The 23002-nt window shown below is 35.0% G+C and overlaps 1 protein-coding gene across 1 annotated transcript in view; it reads left to right on the forward strand.

The window, feature by feature from the left end:
- LOC150099708 (uncharacterized) overlaps positions 1 to 22491 on the forward strand; it is a 208030-nt gene extending 185539 nt beyond the window's left edge. Inside the window, exon 3 of the mRNA XM_090403674.1 lies at positions 21758 to 22491. The gene's annotated coding sequence lies outside the window, so the exon portion shown is untranslated. The remainder of the gene's footprint in view (positions 1 to 21757) is intronic.
- The last annotated feature ends 511 nt before the right edge of the window (positions 22492 to 23002 follow it).

Here is a 23002-nt window from a genome sequence, read left to right on the forward strand (position 1 = left end):
ATTCTCAAAAGGGAGTAAGTGAAGCTCTAGCTCTAACAAATAGTTGGAAATTTGAGAGAAGCTAGTCTTCACCCTTAGCTTTGCCAAAAGTTGAAGTCATATCTGTCAATGATTTTAGAAGTATATACTGTGATAGTACAAACATAAGTTTACTATTCAATTTTCTTTCAAATTAACATTATTTGTCAGTACTACAGGATTTTTAGATCTTATTTCAGATTTCTAAGGCACTTCTAATTTCTAAAAAGACTAGACCTTAGTCTTTTTCCTGCCACCGAACACCTGTTTTACTAGCCTTTCACCCATTCTGTTGAAATGATCTAAGCTGCACAGCCATACCACACACACACACAAGGCTCTCCCAGTTACTGTCAAAGATGGTGCTCTAACAAAGTGTTTTTATTATTATACTATTAATGCAGCAGTAGATCATGCAATTTTTTAAAGTTTTAAGTTTGACCCCCCACCTTACAGATGTCAAAGCATATATATGTATATATATTTTATGTATGATTACATTTTCAGTTGAATAAAAATATGCATGTTTTAAATTTATTTCTTTTTTAATATAATTTTGGTTGCTGGTGTTTTGTCCTTCATATTAAGGGTCATCATCTAGAATATTCATATATATATATACACACACACACATTATATTACACTTCAAACATTAAAGCCTTTCATGGGTGGAAGCAACATAAAAAACAGTAAAAGTGACACTACTTTGATCATCTATTATTTAACTGGTCTGACCTCTAGTGAGAAAAAAATATCTGAAAGGTTTACTTGTTCTGTATGTTCTCTTTTGAGGAATTCAGCTGATGATTTCAGTGTCCCTACCTATTTTCTTAGTGTTTTTATTGATGATTTTCAAGCCATGTTTGTTAAGCAGTTATTTAGTTTTGTCAAGGAATCCTGTAGGTTTATGTGGGATTTATGTACGAGGGTGGGCTGAAAAGTTCTTGGCCTAAGAATGAAAAAACGAATTTATAATTTCAAAATTATTTTTATTTTTCAACATAATCTCTCTTAAGACTAATACATTTATCCCATCGCCATTATACCGTCCCTGTAGTGGTTCTCAGTAAGATCTGCAAAATACCCCTCTACAGCTGCAATCACCTCTTGATTTGAAGAAAAAATGCTGACCAGCAAGGAATAGTTTTAGTTTTGGGAAGAGATAGAAGTCAGAGGGAGCCAAATCTGGGGAATAGGGTGGATGTTCCAACAATTTATAGTGCAGATCCCTTAATTTTCCCATTGCCAAAACACCTTTGTGGGCAGGTGCATTGTCCTGATGAAGAATGATTTTTTCTTCTGCAAACCGGGTCTTTTCTCACAAATTTTTTCGTCTAGTCTGGTTAAAAGATTGGAATAATATTCCCCAGTTATTGTTTTCAAGATAATTAATAAACAAAATGCCTTTAGCATCCCAAAACACCGATGCCATGACCTTTACTGCTGATGGAGCTGACTTTGTCTTCTTTGGCACTGAACAACCATCTTCTGTTCACTGTTTTAACTGCTGTTTGGATTCTGGTGTGTAATGGTGAATCCAAGTCTTATCCAAACAATAAATAAATCTACGCACAAAATCAGTTTTAATTCTTGTTAAACTGCTCCAAGCACTGTTCAGAGATTTTCATGCAAATGTGTTTTTGATCTGCTGTGAGCAAGCATGGCACCCATCTTGAGCAAAGCTTTTTGATTTGCAATTCTTCATGCAAAATATATCGTACATATTCTTTTGAAATGCCTATAGTTTCAGCAACTTCACGCACTTTGACTCACCGGTCATCCATTACCGTATCATGCACTTGATCGATGATTTCTGGTGTTGTTACATTTTTTGGACATCCGTCATGTGGATCATCTTTAAGGCTGGTATGGCCACGGCAGCCCATTTCTTAATTGTTGAGAGCGAAGGAGAAGAGCGCTCATGAACTTTTATGAACTTCGAATTAATTTCTTTTGGCGTTAAACCTTCTTTTACAAAGAATTTTATAACCACACAATACTCAATTTTATTCATTTCAAGGGATGCATACAACACTTTTGCTTCAGACAGCTGTATAAAACAAACTAGTTGATAGAATGACTTGCAATTTCAAATGGATGCTTGTGACAGATGTTCCAACTTAGGGGAAAAAAAAAAAAATCATGCCGATAGCGTTGATATCTATGGTCGAGGCTGAGAACTTTTCAGATCATCCTCGTAAAAGCATTATAATTGCAAAGAGGTAAGTTGAATACCTTCAATTTAGATAATGTGATCCGTATAGATGATGAATACCAGTGATGATACTGTGTACCCTTGAGTTACACCTGATTTTATATCAACCCATCTACCTCCTTCAGCTCTAATTACTAATTTACAACCTATGTACTGCAATGCTGCATAATAACCTGTTTACACTATAAAATTGTGATGTTTCGAACAGTTTTTCTTTTGTTACTTTGTCATATGTGCCTTTACCTGATCTACTAAACTTAATTACAGATCCTTGTTATGTTCTGTTGATTTCTCGACTGTTTGTCTTAAAAGTAAAAATCTGATTTGACAGTCCTATTTGTAGAATATTTTTAGCTTGGTCACAAGGTATGTAATACATAACAAATTATATTCTTGTTAAATTTAATCCTCTATCCAAGCATAAAGTATCTTGCGTAATAAAGTAAGCTTGTGCATGAAGTATCTTCATGACTAGGCTACTTGTGTATAGCATTTGGCATCCCATATGCACTGCATACTTTTTTTGGACAAGCATTTTGCTATGCATTATCTGAAAGGGTGACCCAAACCTGTTTTGACCTTGACTGAGGTGTCATTATTGGGAGCTAGACCCAGGAAGACACTGGGATTCAATCAAGATAAGATGTCATGTTTTTCATATCCAAGGATTAAAACAAAAAATATAATTTTTGTGTCTAGTAATATTTAATCCTTATATGATCTCACCTCAGCTTGTTTTCCCTTCTCAACTTTTCTTATCCTCTTTTCAAGTGTACTTGTAATATAAAGCTTACCTGGAACATTTAGTAAGGAAATTCCTCTAATTCTTACAATCTTTTTTTTTTAAATAGATGTATACGCTGATAACTCAACTTCAGTCATCTGGAATTCAACCTTCTGCAACGCTTTCTTATATAGTGGAGCCATGGTAAAACTTATATACTGCCATGTTTGAACATTTCCAGTTAAATATCATCTATTCCAGTTGATTTTCCATTTTCCAATGTTACTGCATTGCACTTCCTGATAGTCCCCCACCCTCAAATATTGATATATATATATATATATATACACTTCTGATTTATTCCTCTTGAATATTTTCTGATACTGTTCTGCCATTACTTTTTTTCATTTAACAATCCTTCAAAACAGTTATTCCATATATCCAGATTATCTTCATACTTAGTTATGTCACATCTATCATTTTGATTCCTTTTACAGTACTTTTTCCTCCATTTCTAATTTTGCCATCCATCTGATATGTCATATATTTTTACCAAAGATTGTTTTAGCTACTTTTAAACATAACTTAGCTCTCATACATTTTTCTCTGTATCCTCTTGGAGCATATGATAACTTACTTGCTAGGGACTTTTGATACATTTCTTCTTTACCAAAAATACTTCTTAAATCCATTGTGAAGTTCTGCACTTCATGATGGATTCATATGCCTGCCCTGGCTGAATCAATGGTGTGTTTTCTTCACTGTCCGTTATTGAGTCTCCAAGGTTTAGATCTCGTTTTCAAGAACTAAACCTTGGAGACTTTTTAGAAGAATGCTTATATATTAGTCTTCTGTTCACCTATGAAAACTGCTCACAACCAGTTATTTTTAAACCTTTTGCATATGTTTTTCTTTTCGACATAATCACTTCAATCCTGCTCAAAACTAAATGGTTAATCACTCCCTATTTCTAATTTCCTGTATCCTTCTTCAGTCTGAACCACTATGAAGAAATTACTATTAACAATAACATACTCAATGAGACTTTATTTCTTGTGTCTGCTCTATACGTGAATTTGTGCATGTCTTTATCAGGGAACATGAAACGTGTGTGTGTGTACCATAGCCCCCACAAGGGTGGGACTGACAGGGCTCTAGCCTGGGGGCCTGTCTTGTCGGGTCAGCCAGTTAAGTGAGACTAACAAAAGACAAAAAGAAATTTATAAAATATGAATGAATATGTGCCGAGAGGGACGACTAGCTTTTGTAATTATTTCCAACCCATTATTCAGACTTATGGTTACTCTTCTGAACTTCCCATTCGAAAGGATTTACTTTAGTTTTCAGTTTTTGTTCGCCTGTCTCGCTTTCTCTTTCAACACTGAACACAATTAAAGGCTTGAAAAAATATTTCAGATCTTATAAAGGTATGATAATGACAATGTTTTGGCACAAAATATTAGCAAATATTGACAATAAGAACATTATTATACAAAGTAAAGGAATATCTCTTGAGGTCGAGTCTGCACTTATAAGAGAATTAGTGCAAGAAATACAACACTTATGTGACTCATGGGAAAGTGTTGTCCAATGTCCAAGAAGCAAAAGTAGTTTCTGAAGCAATCAGCGTGTAACCTCAATTTTGCAAAAATCGAGAAACTACTGTAGAACCTGAACAAGATTTCGTAATTTTATCCAGTATAGGATTTCATTATTATTATTATTATTCGTGACACCTTCAAGGAGGCCGAAGACTCATTGCAGGAGGACACCCATTATGAATGATTTAAAAACAAAGTTTGAAGCAGCAGTTAATATATTCTCACCTATTTTAAATTTCCACAACTCGCAAACTTATCGCAAAAAGCAGCAAAACTTGTGAAAAAGATCTGTCAGAAGAGTTATTTAATGAAATTCTTCACCTTAAAAGTATTCATAAGATAGTTTTTGGCACAGAAACATGTCTGGTGAGACTTCTGAACACAATTTATGACATAAACCTGCAAGGTGCATTTGCCAATATCTGCCTTGCCATTAAACTGTTTTGCACAATAACGGTTATTGTTTCTTCAGCTGAGAGATCATTCAGCAGACTGGCCAATTCATTGAAAACATGGCAGAGAAGCACAAGTGGCCAAGAACGACTTAATCACCTAGCATTTTTGTGCATCGAAAATGATTTGGCTAAGCGAGTTGATTTTACTGACATTATTGATAAATTTGTGTTGACAAAAGCTAAAAAATATCCTTTGAAGTAATTTTGAATATTATTATTATTAGTTTGTATTATGTAGATGTTGGTAATTTTTTAAATAAATATTACTTTTCTATTATCATTTCAACTAATTGATCCTAAACCATGGAGACTGTAAAGCAATGCGTTGTCCTTAACCTGAGCGACAGGTAGGGGACCTGCCAAAAATCCTGACCAGGGGCCCGCTTCAGGATGTGAAGGCCATAGTGTGTATACACACACAAACATTTTATTAATTTTTTTTTTTTAACCAGCCCTCAGTTTGAGATGAAAATATTGCAAGCTGTGCATTATTTTGATGGAAATGGACTGCAGGAAATTGATAAGGCTAACTCAATACAAGGAGCTGAAGTTCAGAGGGAATATTGCAAAAAGGAACAAAATAGCTCAGAGGATCACTTGGATGTTGAAGACCATACAAGTAGAGGTAAGGATTTGATACAGCCACATCTAGAGTGCTTGGCATAGATTTTGCTGTACGAGTTTTTTGGGGATGTGGAAGTGCCAGAGAGTATTCTGAGGTGAGTGATCAAAATGGAGACTGATCTGTGGATTGCCCCTATGGATAGACTAAAGGTTTGATTTAAAAAGTCAATAGACTGAAAAGAGAGGGATATAATAGAAACAGAAGAAATGAAAATCCTTTAGCATCTACTCTGAGTAGATGTAATTGGAGATAATAGATTATCTCAAAAAATATTCATTCAGCAATGATTCACTGAATGATAGTTTCATCATGTGTATCATTAGGCATGTTATGCACTGTCTCTACATTGTTGTGTAAACTCTGTGATTGCTGGCATGGAGAGGTCTTGAATGTTACACATATTAATGATTTCCAATTTTATGAAGGATCAATCCTTGGTTTCTATTTAGTGTGCCTTTTGAGCAAATGGTTGAACAATCTATTGAAGTAATTATCTTCTAAGTAAGGCATGGAGGATGCTTGCTAATTTACCATGAGTAAATTGTGAGGAAATGTTGTATGGAATGTACTTATGCTGTGAATGTAGCTAGGTAATTGCACTTCTAGTTACTCAGAACTCACAGGAAGGGGATTTAGTCACTACATGCAAAGTGCAAGATGTTGCTCTTTGTCTGCAATTCATGTATCAGTCAGCAACATAATTCCAAACTTCTGTCACTTAAATCAGTACTACTACAAGTGTCTACATAATCTGTGAATATCAAGCAGCCTAATTTTGGGTTCATTGTGGAGATCATAATTTCAGAACTAGATGAGAGGAAAAAGCACAAATCAATTGCTAACTAGAGTTGAGAAGTAGAGTAATTTTCGTAAACAAGCAATATGATATAAAAAGCAAGCTGCTATATAATCTGTGAACTTGCTGATGACATTTCAAATTATCACATTCAGTAATTCTGTATAAGCAAGCCTACTCAGAATATGGTCAGCATTTGAAGGTTATGGGGGAAAGAAAGCTAGAACCATTTTAAGTAAAAATAAAACTATCCTCCATGGCATAGTTTACTCCATAGGATTTGAACAAAAAGAATAACCACAGGACAAAAACTTGACAACATAACTCTACAAAAGATAGTTTCCCTCTTATAAAAAGAGAAGAAAGTGGAACAGTGAACTGAGGTTATCAGCCTATTATCAAAATGTCTGCACCTGACAGCTGTGGGTCAGCCATTCCAAACAGAACCCTTCCCCTTACAGAAACATAACTCACTTAGGGTGTTCTCTCCAATCAACTTGACATTCAAGGATATAATAGGTGTGACAGCTTCTTACCAACAAATCTAGAAGTGGTGACATTCTAAGCAATACTGCATGTTATATTCCAATAATTTGCTTGAATAACAACAACTCCAAGTGGTTTGCATTGTTGAAGTTGTTGGCCAATAGATGTTAATGTTATTAAAAATGTTAATAATAATAATAAATGTTAAATTTATTATTATTATTATTAACATTTGACTGCCATGGAGTCACTCTCATCATGGGAGGTACACATTTATTGCACACAATGCTCATTCAACTGCTTTAAACTGATTCAATGTGCCTACACAACACGCTCAGGCAATGCATTCCACTCTCCATGTAAACTCCTCACTCCTCTGCTCACACCCTCCTTATAGTTTCCAGGAATGGCCTCTTGTTCTATCTCCCCCTTTTCCGTTCTATGAAAAATTCTTTCATGTTATCCCGATAACGCCTGACTAGCTTATGTCTTAATCATATCCTTCTCCCTATTCACAAGGCTCTGCAACTTACAATCTCTCAATCTGTCCTCGTACTTCACATTCCATTGACCACTGGCCACCTTTGTGGACCCTTTCCAACATATCCTTGTCGCCATGAAAACCTGGTGACCAAATCTGTTCACAATAATCCATATGAGGTCTGATCAAGGCCTTATACAATGGCGTCATAACCTCTCCATTTCTACGTGTTAGGGTCCTCCACATCATCGCCATTATCAGACGTGATGTTTTCACAACTTGCAATGTTGTCCCCGAATTTCAGGTTCTTGTCCACCATGATTCCTAGATCTCTCTCATCTCCTCTTCCATTAAAGTTTCCTCAACAGGTGTATACTTTGCATCCCATTGTTGCTTACCAGTGCTCAAAACCTTACACTTTGCGACATTGAACTGACAGTTTCACTTACCTGCCTATTCGTGTCAGGGTCCTCCACATCATCGTCATTATCAGATGTGATGTTTTCATAACTTGTGCAATGTTGTCCCTGAATTTCAGGTCCTTGTCCACCATGACTCCTAGATCTCTCATCTCTTCTTCCTTTAAAGTTTCCCCACCAAGTGTATACTTTGCATCCCATTGTTGCTTACCAATGCTCAAAACCTTACACTTTGCAACATTGAACTGACAGTTCCACTTACCTGCCCATTCATGCAATCTATTCAAGTCCTCTTGTAATGCCATAACATCTGCTTGACTCTGCATTGCTCTCCTCAGTTTTGCATCATCTGCAAACAGCTGCATATCACTAGTTAAACCCATCCCAATATCATTAACATACAAATTGAACAACAATGGCCCCAAAACTGACCCCTTCAGCACACCACACCACTAGTGACCTTTCTCTTTCGGGATACCGCACCCCAATATACAAATTTCTGATACCTATCTGACAGCCAGTCACTGATCCAATTCAGAAGTTTGTTATCCAATCCCATCTGTTTCAATTTATTTAAGAGCTTGTCATGTGGCAGTCTATCAAAAGCCTTTGCAAAATCTAAGTATATTCATTCCCCCCCCTTGTCCAAGGTATTTGTCACCTTGTTATAGTACATAAGTAATTTAGTGAAATATGATCTCCCCTTAACAAACCCATGCTGATAACCACAGAGAATACTGCTGTTATCAACTCATTTCTGTATCCTACTTCTCACCAATCTCTCCAGTACCTTCACCACAACCCCAGATACACAGACCAGCCTATAATTTGATGTTACAACCTTATCACCACCTTTATGCAGTGGAACAGTTTTACCCTCCTTCCACTCCCTTGGAACCTGTACTGTTGTAAGACTTTTATTAAACAGGCATGCCAATGCTACTGCCAATTCCCTGGAACATTCCCTTAAGATGCATGGTGATATGTCATCAAATCCAATTTGATGCCTTATTGAATCAAGGTTATTTATTTCCTCAAATACCTCCTGCTCACTCACAATTAAGCCATCCTCCCCTATGTCCTCTACACTTAAGTTCTTCATGATTCCATCCTGATCAGGATGAAACACCCTTATAAATTGATCACTGAATACCTCAACAATGTCTTCTGCAGCAGTTATCATTCTACCACTTTCATCCATTAACTTCATCTTACCATGATTGTTTTTCCTTCTACTTGCCACATAGCTAAAAATACTCTGTAGGATTTTTCTTTGCCTGATTTGAAAATTTCTGCTCATACTCTATCTTTTGTTTTTCTTACTGAGTCACTTTCCTGGCTTTTTTCTTTATAATTTTCATGTGATTGATTATTACCATTATTCATCTTGTACTTCCTCCAAAGTACTTTCTTTTTTCAGATTTCATGCTTAAGTTCCACATTTATTCATTTTACACCTACCTTATTCAGCCTTTTGGCCTTCGGGATACATTTGTACATTGTGATACTGTTAGGTATTTCTTTTGTCATTTCCCATGCAGCATTCATTTCTTTATCGCTCAACTCCTCATTCCATGTTATAGCTCCAAGCTTTCTTCTAAGCTTGTCATAATCACCAGCCTTATAATTCCACATATATCCTTTCCTCACAAAAGTGCATATGACTAGCCACAACACAGGTATTTACTTCACGATCACTTTCCCTAACTGGAGGAAAGTGTGAAACCCCTCTCACAATTTTCTTCAAAAAATCTTCTGATGAAATTATCAAATCTAGAACTATCAATCCTCCCATGCCGTTCTTTATGTGCTGTCTGATATAGTTATCTCTCAAGAACTCAAGAAATTCATTTTCCTTATTCCCAAATGCTATCTCTTCATTCCAATCTATACTGCCATAATTAAAATCACCCATAATAATTACCCTTCCTTTGTTCACTAATCCAAGTTGTTTATACATTTCTTCATCACATTCCCAGGTCTATAGCAGCATCCAACTAAATATATCTTCCTCTCAACGTTACACCACACTGCCTCATAACCATTGTCACCATTTCCCCCTTTTATGTACCTTATATGGACTTAATTCCCCTGCTATCATCAGCAGCACTCCCCCCCCCTTCTTTCCCTTTCTATCCTTGCGAAAAATACTGTACCCTTCCATTTCTATTCCCGTTATGATATCATCTTCATTTAACCATGTTTTCACTTATTCCAATGATTTTGGGACAAATAAACTCAATCACTGAACCCATTTCATCCCCCTTATTTCTGGTACTTCTGGCATTTGTATACAGCAGTTCATTTTTAGGTCTATAGCCAGTCCTATCCAAACCACGTGTAGGTTGTGATTTCCACACCACACCTGCCCAATCACTTTTATCACCACTTACCACATATATCTGCTCAGTCTCAACTTCCCCATCCACATCGCAATATACACCATCTTCATACACACATCCACTCTTCATATGCCATGTCCACCTGACACCCCCCCTCCCCCCGTTCCTCCTGCATTCCCATTCAGTCATCCACAACTCCAGTACACTCACTCCAAAGCCATTTAAATGCCAACCCATCATGCCTGTATAATTTCATTCTTCCCTCAAACACATGCCATACATCCACAAACTGTATTCCCTTCTCCTCACACAACTCCATTAGCATACCATTCAAGATTCTGGCTCTCCGTCACAACTCATCATTGTCATACCTTGGCAACACACTGACAACCTTTCCTACTACACTGTTATTTTTCACTCTGCTCAATAGTCTCCTGATATTCGTCTTTACATCCTTCTTATGTTCACTTAGATCATTCATCCCTACAATCACACTCTCTTGCTCGTTTCTTGCTCATGTGCAATGCCTTAATTATCATACTCATTCTCCACCTGGATAGCAGAACTTATGGACTCTCTCAGTAACTAGCCCTCTACTCTTTTTTTCATTCTGTTCTCTTGCACACTTTCATTAGTTTTCACTAGACATCTAACATCACTTCATGTATTCCTCATTTCATTTTTCATATTCAAAAACTGTTTCATTAAATCTTGCATTCCGACAATTTTGCTCTCTATCACTCCCGCAATCTTGCTACCTCTCATTCTGCCGCACTTTACTTCTGTTCCTCATTCATACTTTCTTTCACCTAAGTTAACAAACTATCTCTGATTTTTTTAAATTGTATTTTATGACTAAGAAAACATAAGTACTAGGGAAATTTTCAATTGAACAGCACACTAGAAATAATCAAAACTGATTAGTTTGGCACACACTTGTAATCCTTTAGTTTCATTAGGGCTTTTTTAAAAAAAAAAACTAAAGAAATTCAACACACACAAAATGGAGAAAAAAAAAATCCTACCACTCATAAAAATCTGATTATTGTTAGTTTTCTGAACCAAAATGCAAATATAAGCAGCTAACCAAACATTATTCTGATTATCTTGTCCACTCTGAGAGTCACTTTTCCTTTGTTCATTCATTAACTCTCTTAAAAGCAGCAAAACTTTAGATGAACTGTTACTCAGTTCTTTAGATGAGAGTATTAATCTCTTTGATTACCTTGTCCAGTGCATTGTTTGCACAGATGATTGTCTTGAAATGTATCATCAGGACTTCTGTAACTTTTTATCTTCCTGTAATAGCCATACATACTGGATATTGAAAATCGGGTAGGTGATGGTTCCTGTCAGTATTGTAAAGAAAATAATTACCTATTTCAGTAAATCTCATTCCTCTAGTTTTCCTCCAAAAGAGGTTCCTACACAAATTATTCCTTACTGCCCATTCTGTATTCAATCATTTATTCCTTCACTTTAAAAGTCTTGATCGTGACTTAATTTTATCACTTTGTTCTGTTATTTCCAAACAATGTTGGTTGGTTCATAGGAGAGGAAATAAAACAGATCTATTTGTATTATGTTCTATTTGTCCTAACCTAACTATGACTGTCAGGAATCAATAGTTATATATCCAGGGAGAGATGTAAAACAATTTCTCAGATTTAAATCTTCATCTGTATCATGAAATTATTTTCCACTGAATAAGATGATCTGAAGCAGTGGTATGGTCTCTGGCACATACCTACACTACAGGTGTATTTTTATATTTATCCAGGCAAATGTTAGATTGTTCGTGTTCTAGTAGCATTGAAGGTGACCAGATTGTTTTTATCCCACTGAAGGATGTTATAGAAATCATTGGCCACTGGTTAAAGATGATCTTGATGCAATCCAATTTTTGGATTGCATCAAGTGATCAGGATCGCTTGATCCAAGACTAGAGACCACATATCTGTGGTCTCGTCTTGGATCAAGTGCTTTATTTCTAACCTAACTGTCAGATCCATAACTTAAAACTGGTTTAAACACTCTTGTATACTAATTTGGTGTTTGGGCTAATTTTCTCTTATTCACTAAAAGCTGGAATATTTTACTTGTTCTGTAGGATCTCCATTCAGAATGCAGTTTTGCCTATTTTCAAATTTTTGGTCTTTTTATTGCTGATTTTCATGCCAAATTTGTTACAGCTGTTATTCAATTTAGTTAGAGTTTAAGAGCTTGCACTAGATGAGTTTAAGAGTACAACAACATCATCTGCATAAAGAAGGGAGCTAACTTTGACATCTCCAGTTTTAATATCAGGCTTGATACCACTTTTTCATAATGTGATCCATATAGATGATGAATAAGAGTGCAGATCATGTGCATTCTTACCCTGATTTTACTTCAAACCATCTTCCTATATTTCAATTCTAACTTCTGACTGACAACTTAAATATAGACTATCTGTTGCTATGTATAATGTTTAATTCACCCCATATAGTTGTAGTGTTTTCAGAAGCTTTTCACTGGGCACCTTGTTTTATGCCTTTTCTAAATCTACAAAACTTAAGTACAGATCCTTGTCATATTCCCACGATTTCTCGTTGGCTGAGTGGTTAGCGTATCCGCTCTCCAGCCAAAAGGCTGCAAGTTCGAATTCCACTGTGGGCATGATGTTTGTGATTGTCTGTGAAAATACTAGTGGTGGGTGGTAGATGGTGTTGGTGTAGTTAGTGGATTGAGGGTGGAGACAGAGTTGTAGAGTAAGTGCCCTCCTTCGACGAGTCTTTGGACTCCCTGGAGGTGTCATGTAATAATAATAATAACAATTTGTCTTAAAGTGAAAATCTGATCTTGACAACCTCTATATGGTCTGAACCCAGCTTGTTCTTCTCCAAGTTTCTCTTCCACAATCTTTCTCAACATTTCTTCAAATATGCTTGCATAAATCTTATCTGGATCACTTAGTAGAGAAATTCCTCTGTAATTCTCACATTCAGTTTTATTCCCTTTTTTTATAGATGGATACTATGAGAGCTCTAGTCCAATCATTGGGAATTCGACTTACTGACCAGACCCTCTGAATTATGCAATGTAGCCACTGCCAAACTTTTATACCTCCATATTTCACGTTTTTGATGGCTTTTTTCTATCTCAAGTATTGATATGTATTCCTCTTGAAAATTTTCCAGTATGATTCTGTCTCTGCTTGGTTTGTTTAACAGTCTTTCAAAGTAATTACTCCAGACATCTAGGATATCCTTATCTTCAGTTTTCATGTCACCTTTATCATTTTTGATTTCTTTTACAGTACTCTTTACTCCATTTCTAATATAAAAGTAACTAAACAAAAGTCATGGGAAAACTTTATTAAGAATATAGAAAAAATATCAGAAAAAATACATTTTTTCTTTTTCTTTTAGGGCATCTGCTGACTTATTTGCTAGGAACTTTTGATATGTTTTCTTCTTGTCCAGGACTGCTTCTTTAACCTCTTGTGTTTACCATGGTGTTTTTATTTTTCTGTCTTATAGACAATTTTACCACATACCTCCCTATCTGAATCAATCAATCTTCAGAGTTTGCCACTGAGACTCCAGGGTTTGGTTCTTGTTTTCAATTTGTCTCATTTTTTCTTCAATAATGTTTGTATAGTCAAGTCTACAATTTACTTGTAAAAGCTGCTCTGCTTTCTTTTTAATTATTTTTAAAACTTTCTTACATACTGTTCTTTTCAATGTGATATCCATTTTTATCCTGCTTAGTACTAAGCAGTGGTCACTTCCCATTTCAAATCTTCTATGCACTCTTGTATCCTGAACGAGCATGAAGATATCACTATCAACAATGACTTAGTTAATGAGGCTTTTCTCACTTCTTGTGTCTTCTCTGCATGTGAACTTATGCACATCTTTATGTCGAAACATGGTGTTAGTAATGACTAGTCTGTGTCTTAAGTAGAAGTCCAGTAAATACTTGCCATTATTATTAGTTTTGCCCTTTTCAACAAATTTTCCCAAAATGTTCCTATACCTGGTAGGCATACAAAGTTCACTAAATATAGCTCCACTTGCTAAGGTATGGTAACACTTTTGTAGGAACAAAAATTTTTGCTGTTTTCCTTTTGTAAATGTTGAATGTTCTTAACAAGAATGAAGTTGAATATTCCAAACAAAAATTTTCTCAAAGTTGTGTCCATCCTTTAATGAAATCATCTACTCGCATTTATTGTACAGTTGTTATAGACACATTAACAAGATTACAATGTCCACCACTATTAATCAGCATTCTGATGACACCTGTTTAAACAGTTCTTGAAGTTATGGTAAAAATAGACTATTTACAATCAAATTTCATTCATGCTGTGCAGTGAAATTTTATTTTATTATTTGTTTAATTTGTGGTTTAGGAAATGAAAAGTTTGTTTTCTTGCTTATAACTGTATGTGATGCATATAGCCAGCCTGGATGGCTGTTAGTGTATTAGCTCTTTGACCAACAGGCTGCAGACTTGAATCCTGCATGATGACATGGATGTCTGTTATCTTGCTTACTGGAGGTCTGAAGCAGCTTAAAAAGTTCCATTTTTGGTCTCTAGAGTAAGGTTTCCAAATTATGCATGAAATGAATAAAAATACAAAATATATATATAAAAGTAATTAAAAGGGGGGAAAAAATCCTTAGCCTGCCCATAACTAATGTACTAAAAGTTTAGTACTCCTCTCATTAGGAGTCACATAAATAGGAAGTATCGCTATCCTGGAATTCCAGCCAAAATGTTTATGTTTATTGCATGATGTTAAGTTTTTTTTTTCTCTTCAATTCATTGTTGTACTCTGATATATACTAGAGCATAGATGAATCACATGGCAGTGAACTTCAATGATATTTAAAAAAACAGCTATCTTTTATCTGTGGGACTTGTGCATTTTTATAGGCAGTAAAATTGTATGTATGAGTTTTAATAAGAATACAATGCAGTACCCTAATACTTAATAAAATGATAATGTCCATGAAAAATTTTGGTTTCTGAATTCTACCCATCTGATGAGAAGTGCTTTATCTGTATAATATTAGCATTGCAAATATAATATAGTACTTTGTCTAGTTCCAGAAATCCTCTGACGTCTTTGTCATTCCTGAAGATGAATAGACACTACTTTTTCTGCCTTAGCAACATGAAGCCACTCTTCCTCTCACACAAGCCCTGGGTACATTTCCATTAGGCCCAATGAGTGGGAGACACTGGTACAATTTAGAGGTTCAGCAGTGTAGAAGGAGACCTGGGGACTATGTTGCATATGTTTTCATCTTTCTCAGTAGTATCATTATTAGCTGGTTCACTCCTTCTGGAGAGCCGAAAAAATTTTTTTGCTGGGACATAACTCTCTCCTTCACCGGTTCCCACAGAATTACTAGATATGAAGCAGTGCTTTTAACCGTAGCTTATTATTCATAGGTATTGGTGTGTTTTATGGTTGACTTTACTGAGTTGCAGATTAAAATTGTATTTTTTTTGTTTTGATTTGAGGGAAAAAACCCTACCTACCAGTGCAACAGTTCATTCTGGAATTGTCGTGGGGGGGGACTAGCAAAAAGAATTTTCTGCAAGCCAGGAGTGAGCTAAGGCCTATACAATCTGGAAATGATGCTCTAGACATAAGATGTGGAACTTTATCTTTGTCAAGTTCTAGATTCAAGTATGAGAACGCCACCTTGCTTATTTGGATGCCTTCAATAAGCAAATTGGTGGTCTCACATTGAGTAATGAAATTCATCTGCCATTTAATGACATTCACAAAATACATACCTGGTTGCTCAAACCCACAATTTATTGGTTGGAAAGTGGATGCAGTAACCACTTAACTAATTTTGACAGTCTGGTTGGCTATCAGATATGGATTTTTGTTATCCTTCCTCCATAAATTTACAAAAGGTAAAGCTTTTTTCAGGTTCTCACTGCAAATTAAAAAGTTTGGTTATTTTAAGATCTGGTGTTTTATATTCTCTTCCAGTTATTTTTAATGTATGTTTATATTGGTTAATAAAAATATAGAGAGGCTGATCTTTTTTCTTTCAGTTGCACTGCTGTAGGCTGTCATCAGCATTAACAAATTCCATATGTACCCTCAAAGGTTGAAAAAGATATTATGATGGTACCACATGATTACTTTACATTATTACAATTGTTCCCAAATTAATCTTATTCTTGATATTATTAGATTTTGTGTGTAAGTCTTCTAAGTCACATACTACAACAATCACTAGTTATATCTTGGTCTTTCTCTTTTCTTTGTGCAAGTCTTTTTCCTGCTGTCATTGCATTAAATATATTTTGCTAGCCATTCCTCTCCTATTCTGCTTAAGTGACCATTCCTCTGCTCACGTATTTCTGAATGCTGACAGTGTCAGGTTCCTTTTACATATCTTCATTTTTAAAGTGTACTTTATCGTCTTGATCAATGATGCCATCTGTTGTTCACTTTCCTAATTCTTTTCAGAACATTCATTTCTGTGGTCTCTATTTTGATCAGTTGCTTTATTTCCAACACTTGTATATAGTTAGTGTTTAACTGATTAATTCCCTCCCACCACCACCTTTGCCTATTCTTTTTTATATTTCCATATTTAATTTGCCATAGTTTCCATGTGCCTGTCTGTTTTTTGTCTTTATATTAATGAGGCCTCCAGGGAGTGAGGGGCTCAGTTGAGGGACGCCACATATCACCCAAACCGGCTGTCATACTCTCTCTCTTTAATTCATTCACACTACATGCACTCATCACATCCTAAGGCAAGCCATTCCAATCACACACTGTTCTATATGAGAAAAATCTCTCACCCCTTTCTTGACTGCATTCATTCTCAACTTCTATGGATATCCTTTTGCCACCCTCCATAAAATGTAAACTTCCATCTATTAGTATCCTATATGACCCTTTAAGTTTGAAGGTCTATCATATCATCCCTCATAATCTGCATTCTAGTTTTAATATCATCTTTAACACTCTCCTTTGTACCATCTCCAACGTATCTATATCACCTTGGAAATTAGGAGAGTAGATCTGGGCAGTAGTCAAGATGAGGTCATAGCAAGGCTTGTAAAGAGGCAAAATGACTTCCTTAACCTTGTATGTCAGCATTATTTCAGCATTGCAGTTATCCTCAAAGTTGTATTTGGAATCTCTGCTATATGACCCTTGAACTTCGACTTCTTATCAGCTAACTCCAAAATCCCTAGCCTGATTAGCGTCTTCTAGGTATAATCCCACCATTAGAATATGCCACTGGATTTCATTACACCAAAGTGCATAACTTGATATTTACTAACATTGAACTGACAGCCATTTTCACATACCCATAATTCCAGCCTATTCAAATCATTCTACAAATGCTCATTTCAGTCACATTCCTGATTACCCTTCCTATCTTAGCATCATCAACAAAACAGCTGTCTCTCCTGTCAAATCTATCCCAATATCATTAGTGTAAAAATTGAATAACAGTAACCAATGACTGATCCCTGTAGATACCACTTGCCATTTTAAATCTTACACTCACCCCCCCCATATACCACTTTTTGATATGTTAGCCACTGTTTTATCAAAGCTAATAAATAATTTATCAAAGATAATAAATCAAGTGGATATTAAATCCAGCATTATTTCAAAGCTGAATGTAGAAACTATGGAAGTTTTGTACGAAATTTGACCAGAGAGCTTACGGGAATACACTCGCCAGCATTTATAAGTTGACCTAGTGTGGACCATATAGAAGACATGATCGCTTGCCCAAGCGTCCATATATTTGCCTTTTATTGGTCCATTTTTATAAGGTTTCACTGGCCTGACAGCTGTTTTGAATTGGTTGGTTCTCCTCAGAGACCAGGCAGAAACATTAAGAGAGCAAAAACTCTCATTCAGTACTAAGGAACTTGAGATGTTGGAGAAGTGTTTTTTTCGTAAGCGAACTCTCGGTCAGTGCGTAAAGTATTTACTAAAATATAGAGCCAAAAAGCTTCAGTTTGGCGATGCAAAATTATATAAATCAAGTGGATATTAAATCCAGCATTATTTCAAAGCCAAATGTAGAAACAGTTTTGTACAAAATTTTACCAGAGAGCTTATGAGAATAGTTTCTACATTCGGCTTTATAATAATGCTGGACTTAATATTCACTTGATTTATATAACTTTGCATCGCCGAACTGAAGTCTTTTGGCTCTATATTTTAGTTAATCAAAACTAATAGTTTATAATCCAGTCCCATATCCTCCATCTGAAGTGGCAGCCTTCCAGGATCTGTCTTGTCAAAGTGTATCATGGTATGTCCATTCCCCTTGTCTAACTCAGCTGTAACATTATTATAAAATGAGCAAGTTATTCAAATGTAACCTTTCCTTAGTAAACCCATGCTGTTCATTGAAAAGCACATATTCTGTATCAAAACATTTCTGCATTCAAGCTCTTGCCAACTTTTCCAAAATTTTCACCACCACTTCAGAGATTAATAGGTCACTAGATAGATCAATCTTTGTACTACCCTTGAGCAATGAAATTATCATACATGCTTTCTAATCCTGTGAAGCTTTCCCTATCCCAAGATTTAAATTATATGTTATAGGTGAATAATAATGAGCATCCTTAAACAATAAACCATCAGTTTTCTAACTGCTGAATTAATATAGATTATGTCTGTGCGGTTAGCCTAGTGGCTTTGCACTTCGCAACCATATGCCTGGGGAAGAAGTGTCCTAGGTTAGATTCTCATCGACAACGAGAGGAGCTTAAGGATCTTCCTCAGGCATAGCCAATTTAGCTGGTCTTGGGTGTGGACAGCAGGGTTTTTCTCCCCAGTTTAGCAAATCAGGCAAACCGGCCCCGTGAACACACACAGATAAATATGATCCCTCCAGCCATAAGTCTGAATTGTCAGCAGGGCCGGTCCCAAGCACAGATAAAAATAGGGGAGATTGAGGTGGTGCCATACCTCCCCATAATAGGGGCTCAAGGCCATTTGACACCATACGAAATAAAAAAATATAGATTATGTATTGCCTGTAAATATCCTATTTGACATAATTGTATTATTTTGAACTGCTTTTCTCTTCATACATTTCATATACCTTTTCTAGATGCTTTTATATTTCCTTGATTCTCAACTGTCTTAAAGAGAAAACATGATCCTGCCAACCCATATTTTTTTCCAGAATCCAGTTTTTCCGAGCATTTTTGCAAGTTTTCTTTGCTTCTTCCCAAGTACACCTCCATAAATATCTGGAACACTCAGTAAAGAAATTCTCACATTGTTTTATTTTTATTTTTTGTGATGGGTGCTAATGATAACTCGACTCCAATCATCTAGAATTCAGTCTTCTAATGATGCCTTCTGAATGCAGTGCAGTCACTTTTCTGGCTGCTTTTCCACATAATTTCAGATTTTTTATAACTTTTTTTTTTTTGTACTTCAAATGTAGATATACTCCTGACTGCATTCCTCTTGAATGTTTTCTGCTACTGTTTTGCCACTATTTGTTTCATTTAATTGAGGATAAGTGTATGTATAATTTTGAAGGACCTTCAAAGAAGTTATACATACAATTATCCTTGATTCCTTTTGTAGTATACTTTTTTCCAGAGCAATCCAGTCTTCCATGACTTTTGTTTAGCTCCTTTTATACAGAGCCTTACATTTTTCTGTGTATTCTCTCAGGACACATACTGATTTACTACTTGTTAAGAACTTTCATTTTTTTTTCTTTAATATTTGCATCTTCAGTTCTCTTCTGAAAGCTGCCCAGATTTGTACTTTTCTACATGTTTTTCTTTTCTGTACGATGTTCATTTTCATTCTGCTAAAAACTAAATGGTGATCACTTTCTATTTGTGTCCTGAATCAGTATGACGAGATCGCTATCAGCAGTAACATTGTTAATGAGTCTTATTTTTTTTTTAATCATCCCTCCATACAAATTTGTTCAATTTTTATCTGGAATATGTTATCATACTAATATTAGTAAGTAGGTGCCAACAGGTATTATTATATTAGCTTTCACCTTTTCCGAAAACATTATTCTATGCTATTTATTTCCTATTCTGCAGTTGAGATCTTTGATGAGGACCAGCTTTTCCTTTTTCTTTATTTCACTTGCCTTTTCTAATGATTAAAAAAAAATTCCTCCATTCCTTTTTTAGTAGAAGTTCTTTTGTCGAATTTCTCACATCACTCCACTTGAAATTACTTGTCATTCAAGAATAGTACAGTTTAATAGTATAGCTACTCTTTCCTTTCTCTGATCACTATTGCTGAATATTTCAACTTTAGAATAGTCACACAAAATCAGTTGAATATTTAATTAACTAAGACTGGTTAAAGGACTGATAATTCAGAAAGCATATCATGAATCGGTGTATTACAGTTGGAAATTCAAAAAAATGAAACAGTGAAGTATGTAGAGAATAATCTTTCTTTATATGCAGTCATGAGATAGCCAGGTATAAAACGATACTATTAGGATTAAATGTGTGTTCATGAATAAAATATATAATATTTAAGCCATATAGTCCTTGATTTCCCATGGTTTTAGCATAGATAATCCATTTATAAGATTCAGGTGCAAACTTTGTTTGCTTACACTTGGATAAAGAATTAAACCAAGTATATAATTTCTTGGTATCTTTAATTTATAAGACTGAGGTTATGTAGAAAAATTACAGCATTTTCTTTAAAGATACATTTGCAGTTACAGAAACATCTGAATATCTCACTTGTTTTCTTTGTGATTAATTATGTCGAGGCAGTACTTCTCTAATTCCTCTGTCAGTTGATACTGCTTAGGTTAATGATGTCTATCTTGAATTTTACTGATGTTGCATTTGAGTTTACACTGTTCACTCTGGTTCCCTGATGAAAACAATGAGAGCCTTGTTTAACTGTGTGACCCCAGTTGGTGTGATATGTACTGTCATTTTTGGTTTAAGCCAATACAGAATACAACTTGGTTAGCTAGTTTGCAAATTGCAAGCCTCCTTGGTTGTTCAATATGCAGGTGGATACATATAAACCGGATGTACCATGAGGTGAGGATTGGACACAGAAACCCTGGTTGGTTTTTCTCTACATTCCTTAAAAAGGCTGTGTGTGAGGGGCTCATTTGTTATATAGTTTTGTCCCTTAACTGCATTCATTGTAATTAATATAAAGTGAATACAAAGAGTTTAATTTGCATTATAATTTGAATGGGATAAAATGGTCAGCCCTGCACCCACAGTCTGAAATCAAAGTTTATGCCAATTTGCTTGCATTATTTGAAAGTAAATTACTTCCACGTGTCTAAAATCATGGAACTTGAAAATGGCTCTAGAAAATTCATTACAATAACAAATGAAACAAACTACTGTCACATTAGTGTCACTAGATAATTATTAAAGTTAAGAAAAATCAGTTGTAGAATTTGTTTCTCTGTAAAAGCTTACATTATATTTTTCCTAAAATTTCCTATTAATTCTAAACATCCTATATAGTTTAATTTTGCATATTTTTAAGCCATGATCAAAATGATTATTTTAATATATCAAATGATTAAAGTTGATGTATATTTTCTCTTTCAGATATCATCACAGCATCTTCCTCTGGATATTATTTTGGAAAAAATCACTACCCTGAATTCAGTTTACAAAGTAGATGGCAAGTTTTTATTTTTATCCTAGGCTAAATGGGAGATTAATAATTGAAGAAATTTTCCATGATGTTATTAAAAATAATGCAGTTTTCCTTTTTTGTATAGAATATTTCTGTAAAAGAGAGGTTTCTGTTATTGAACTATAGCTTAGTTGTTGCTGAGTTATATATGCATTGTAGATAAGTCATAAAATTATATCACACTAAGGTTTCTCACTGCATTTGAATTACATTTAATGTCCAGGTGGCCTTTTTTTTCATAAATATGACCTGTTGTGTTTTTGTTCTACTGTTAAATGGTAATGAAGATAACTGAAAAAAAAAAGTCATTGGCTTTTCATAGTTAACTGATTTCTTTTACAATGGGTGTATTAATTAAGCATGCATGATAGAAATTAGGAATTGGTTCTGAACTATGCATAGTTTCAGGCCCTTACCACTGGTAACTAAAATGTATGTATATAAAATGAACATGTGAAGTTACTTGTATGACGACAGTATGTGAATCATTAAAGTAATGATTAAATACATGTTTGTTATTTGAATGGTTTGTTTATTTTTCTTAACTGCTATTGTAATTTACATAACATGGTTTGAGGTGCATGATTTTGGTAAGGACTGCTGCTGATTCTCTTAAGACTGTGTAACCTTACACACACACATTTAGGTTTGTTTGACAAAGTGCAGTCTTATAAGTATATCCCTACCCAGGGATGCACTACCCCAAAAAAGGCACCTGAAATCAGTTTTTTCTTACTGACTTCTTTTTTTTTTAAATTAAATTCACTATTTTGCACAAAGTAACTGGTAGTGCTATATTAAAAATAGTGTTTAGTTCTAATTAAATGCCTGAACTGCATTCGGCAGCTGGAAGGAAAATGATTATAGAAAATCAAAAATGACATATCAAATTCCATCCCCAGGCAGTGAAGAAATTGTTCTGCATTGCTTTACTTAAATAAAAAAAATTACATTCATCAATGAAAATTACTGACCAGCTGGATTAGGTTTACATACAATAGTTTGAAACTGTTTAGATTTAAACTTATATGTCACTATTTCCATCATTCTTGCAAGAGTTAAGTCTTTTGACTCACTGTGCAAATATATTAAAAATTGAGTATGTTCTGTATTAATATTTCAATATTATGGCTGGCATTCTTTCATTAACCTTT

The sequence above is a fragment of the Typopeltis vanoorti genome, chromosome 14 (genome assembly GCF_054136105.1).
Source record: "Typopeltis vanoorti isolate ZY-2024b chromosome 14, IOZ_Tvanoo_1.0, whole genome shotgun sequence".
Lineage (NCBI taxonomy): Eukaryota > Metazoa > Arthropoda > Arachnida > Uropygi > Thelyphonidae > Typopeltis > Typopeltis vanoorti.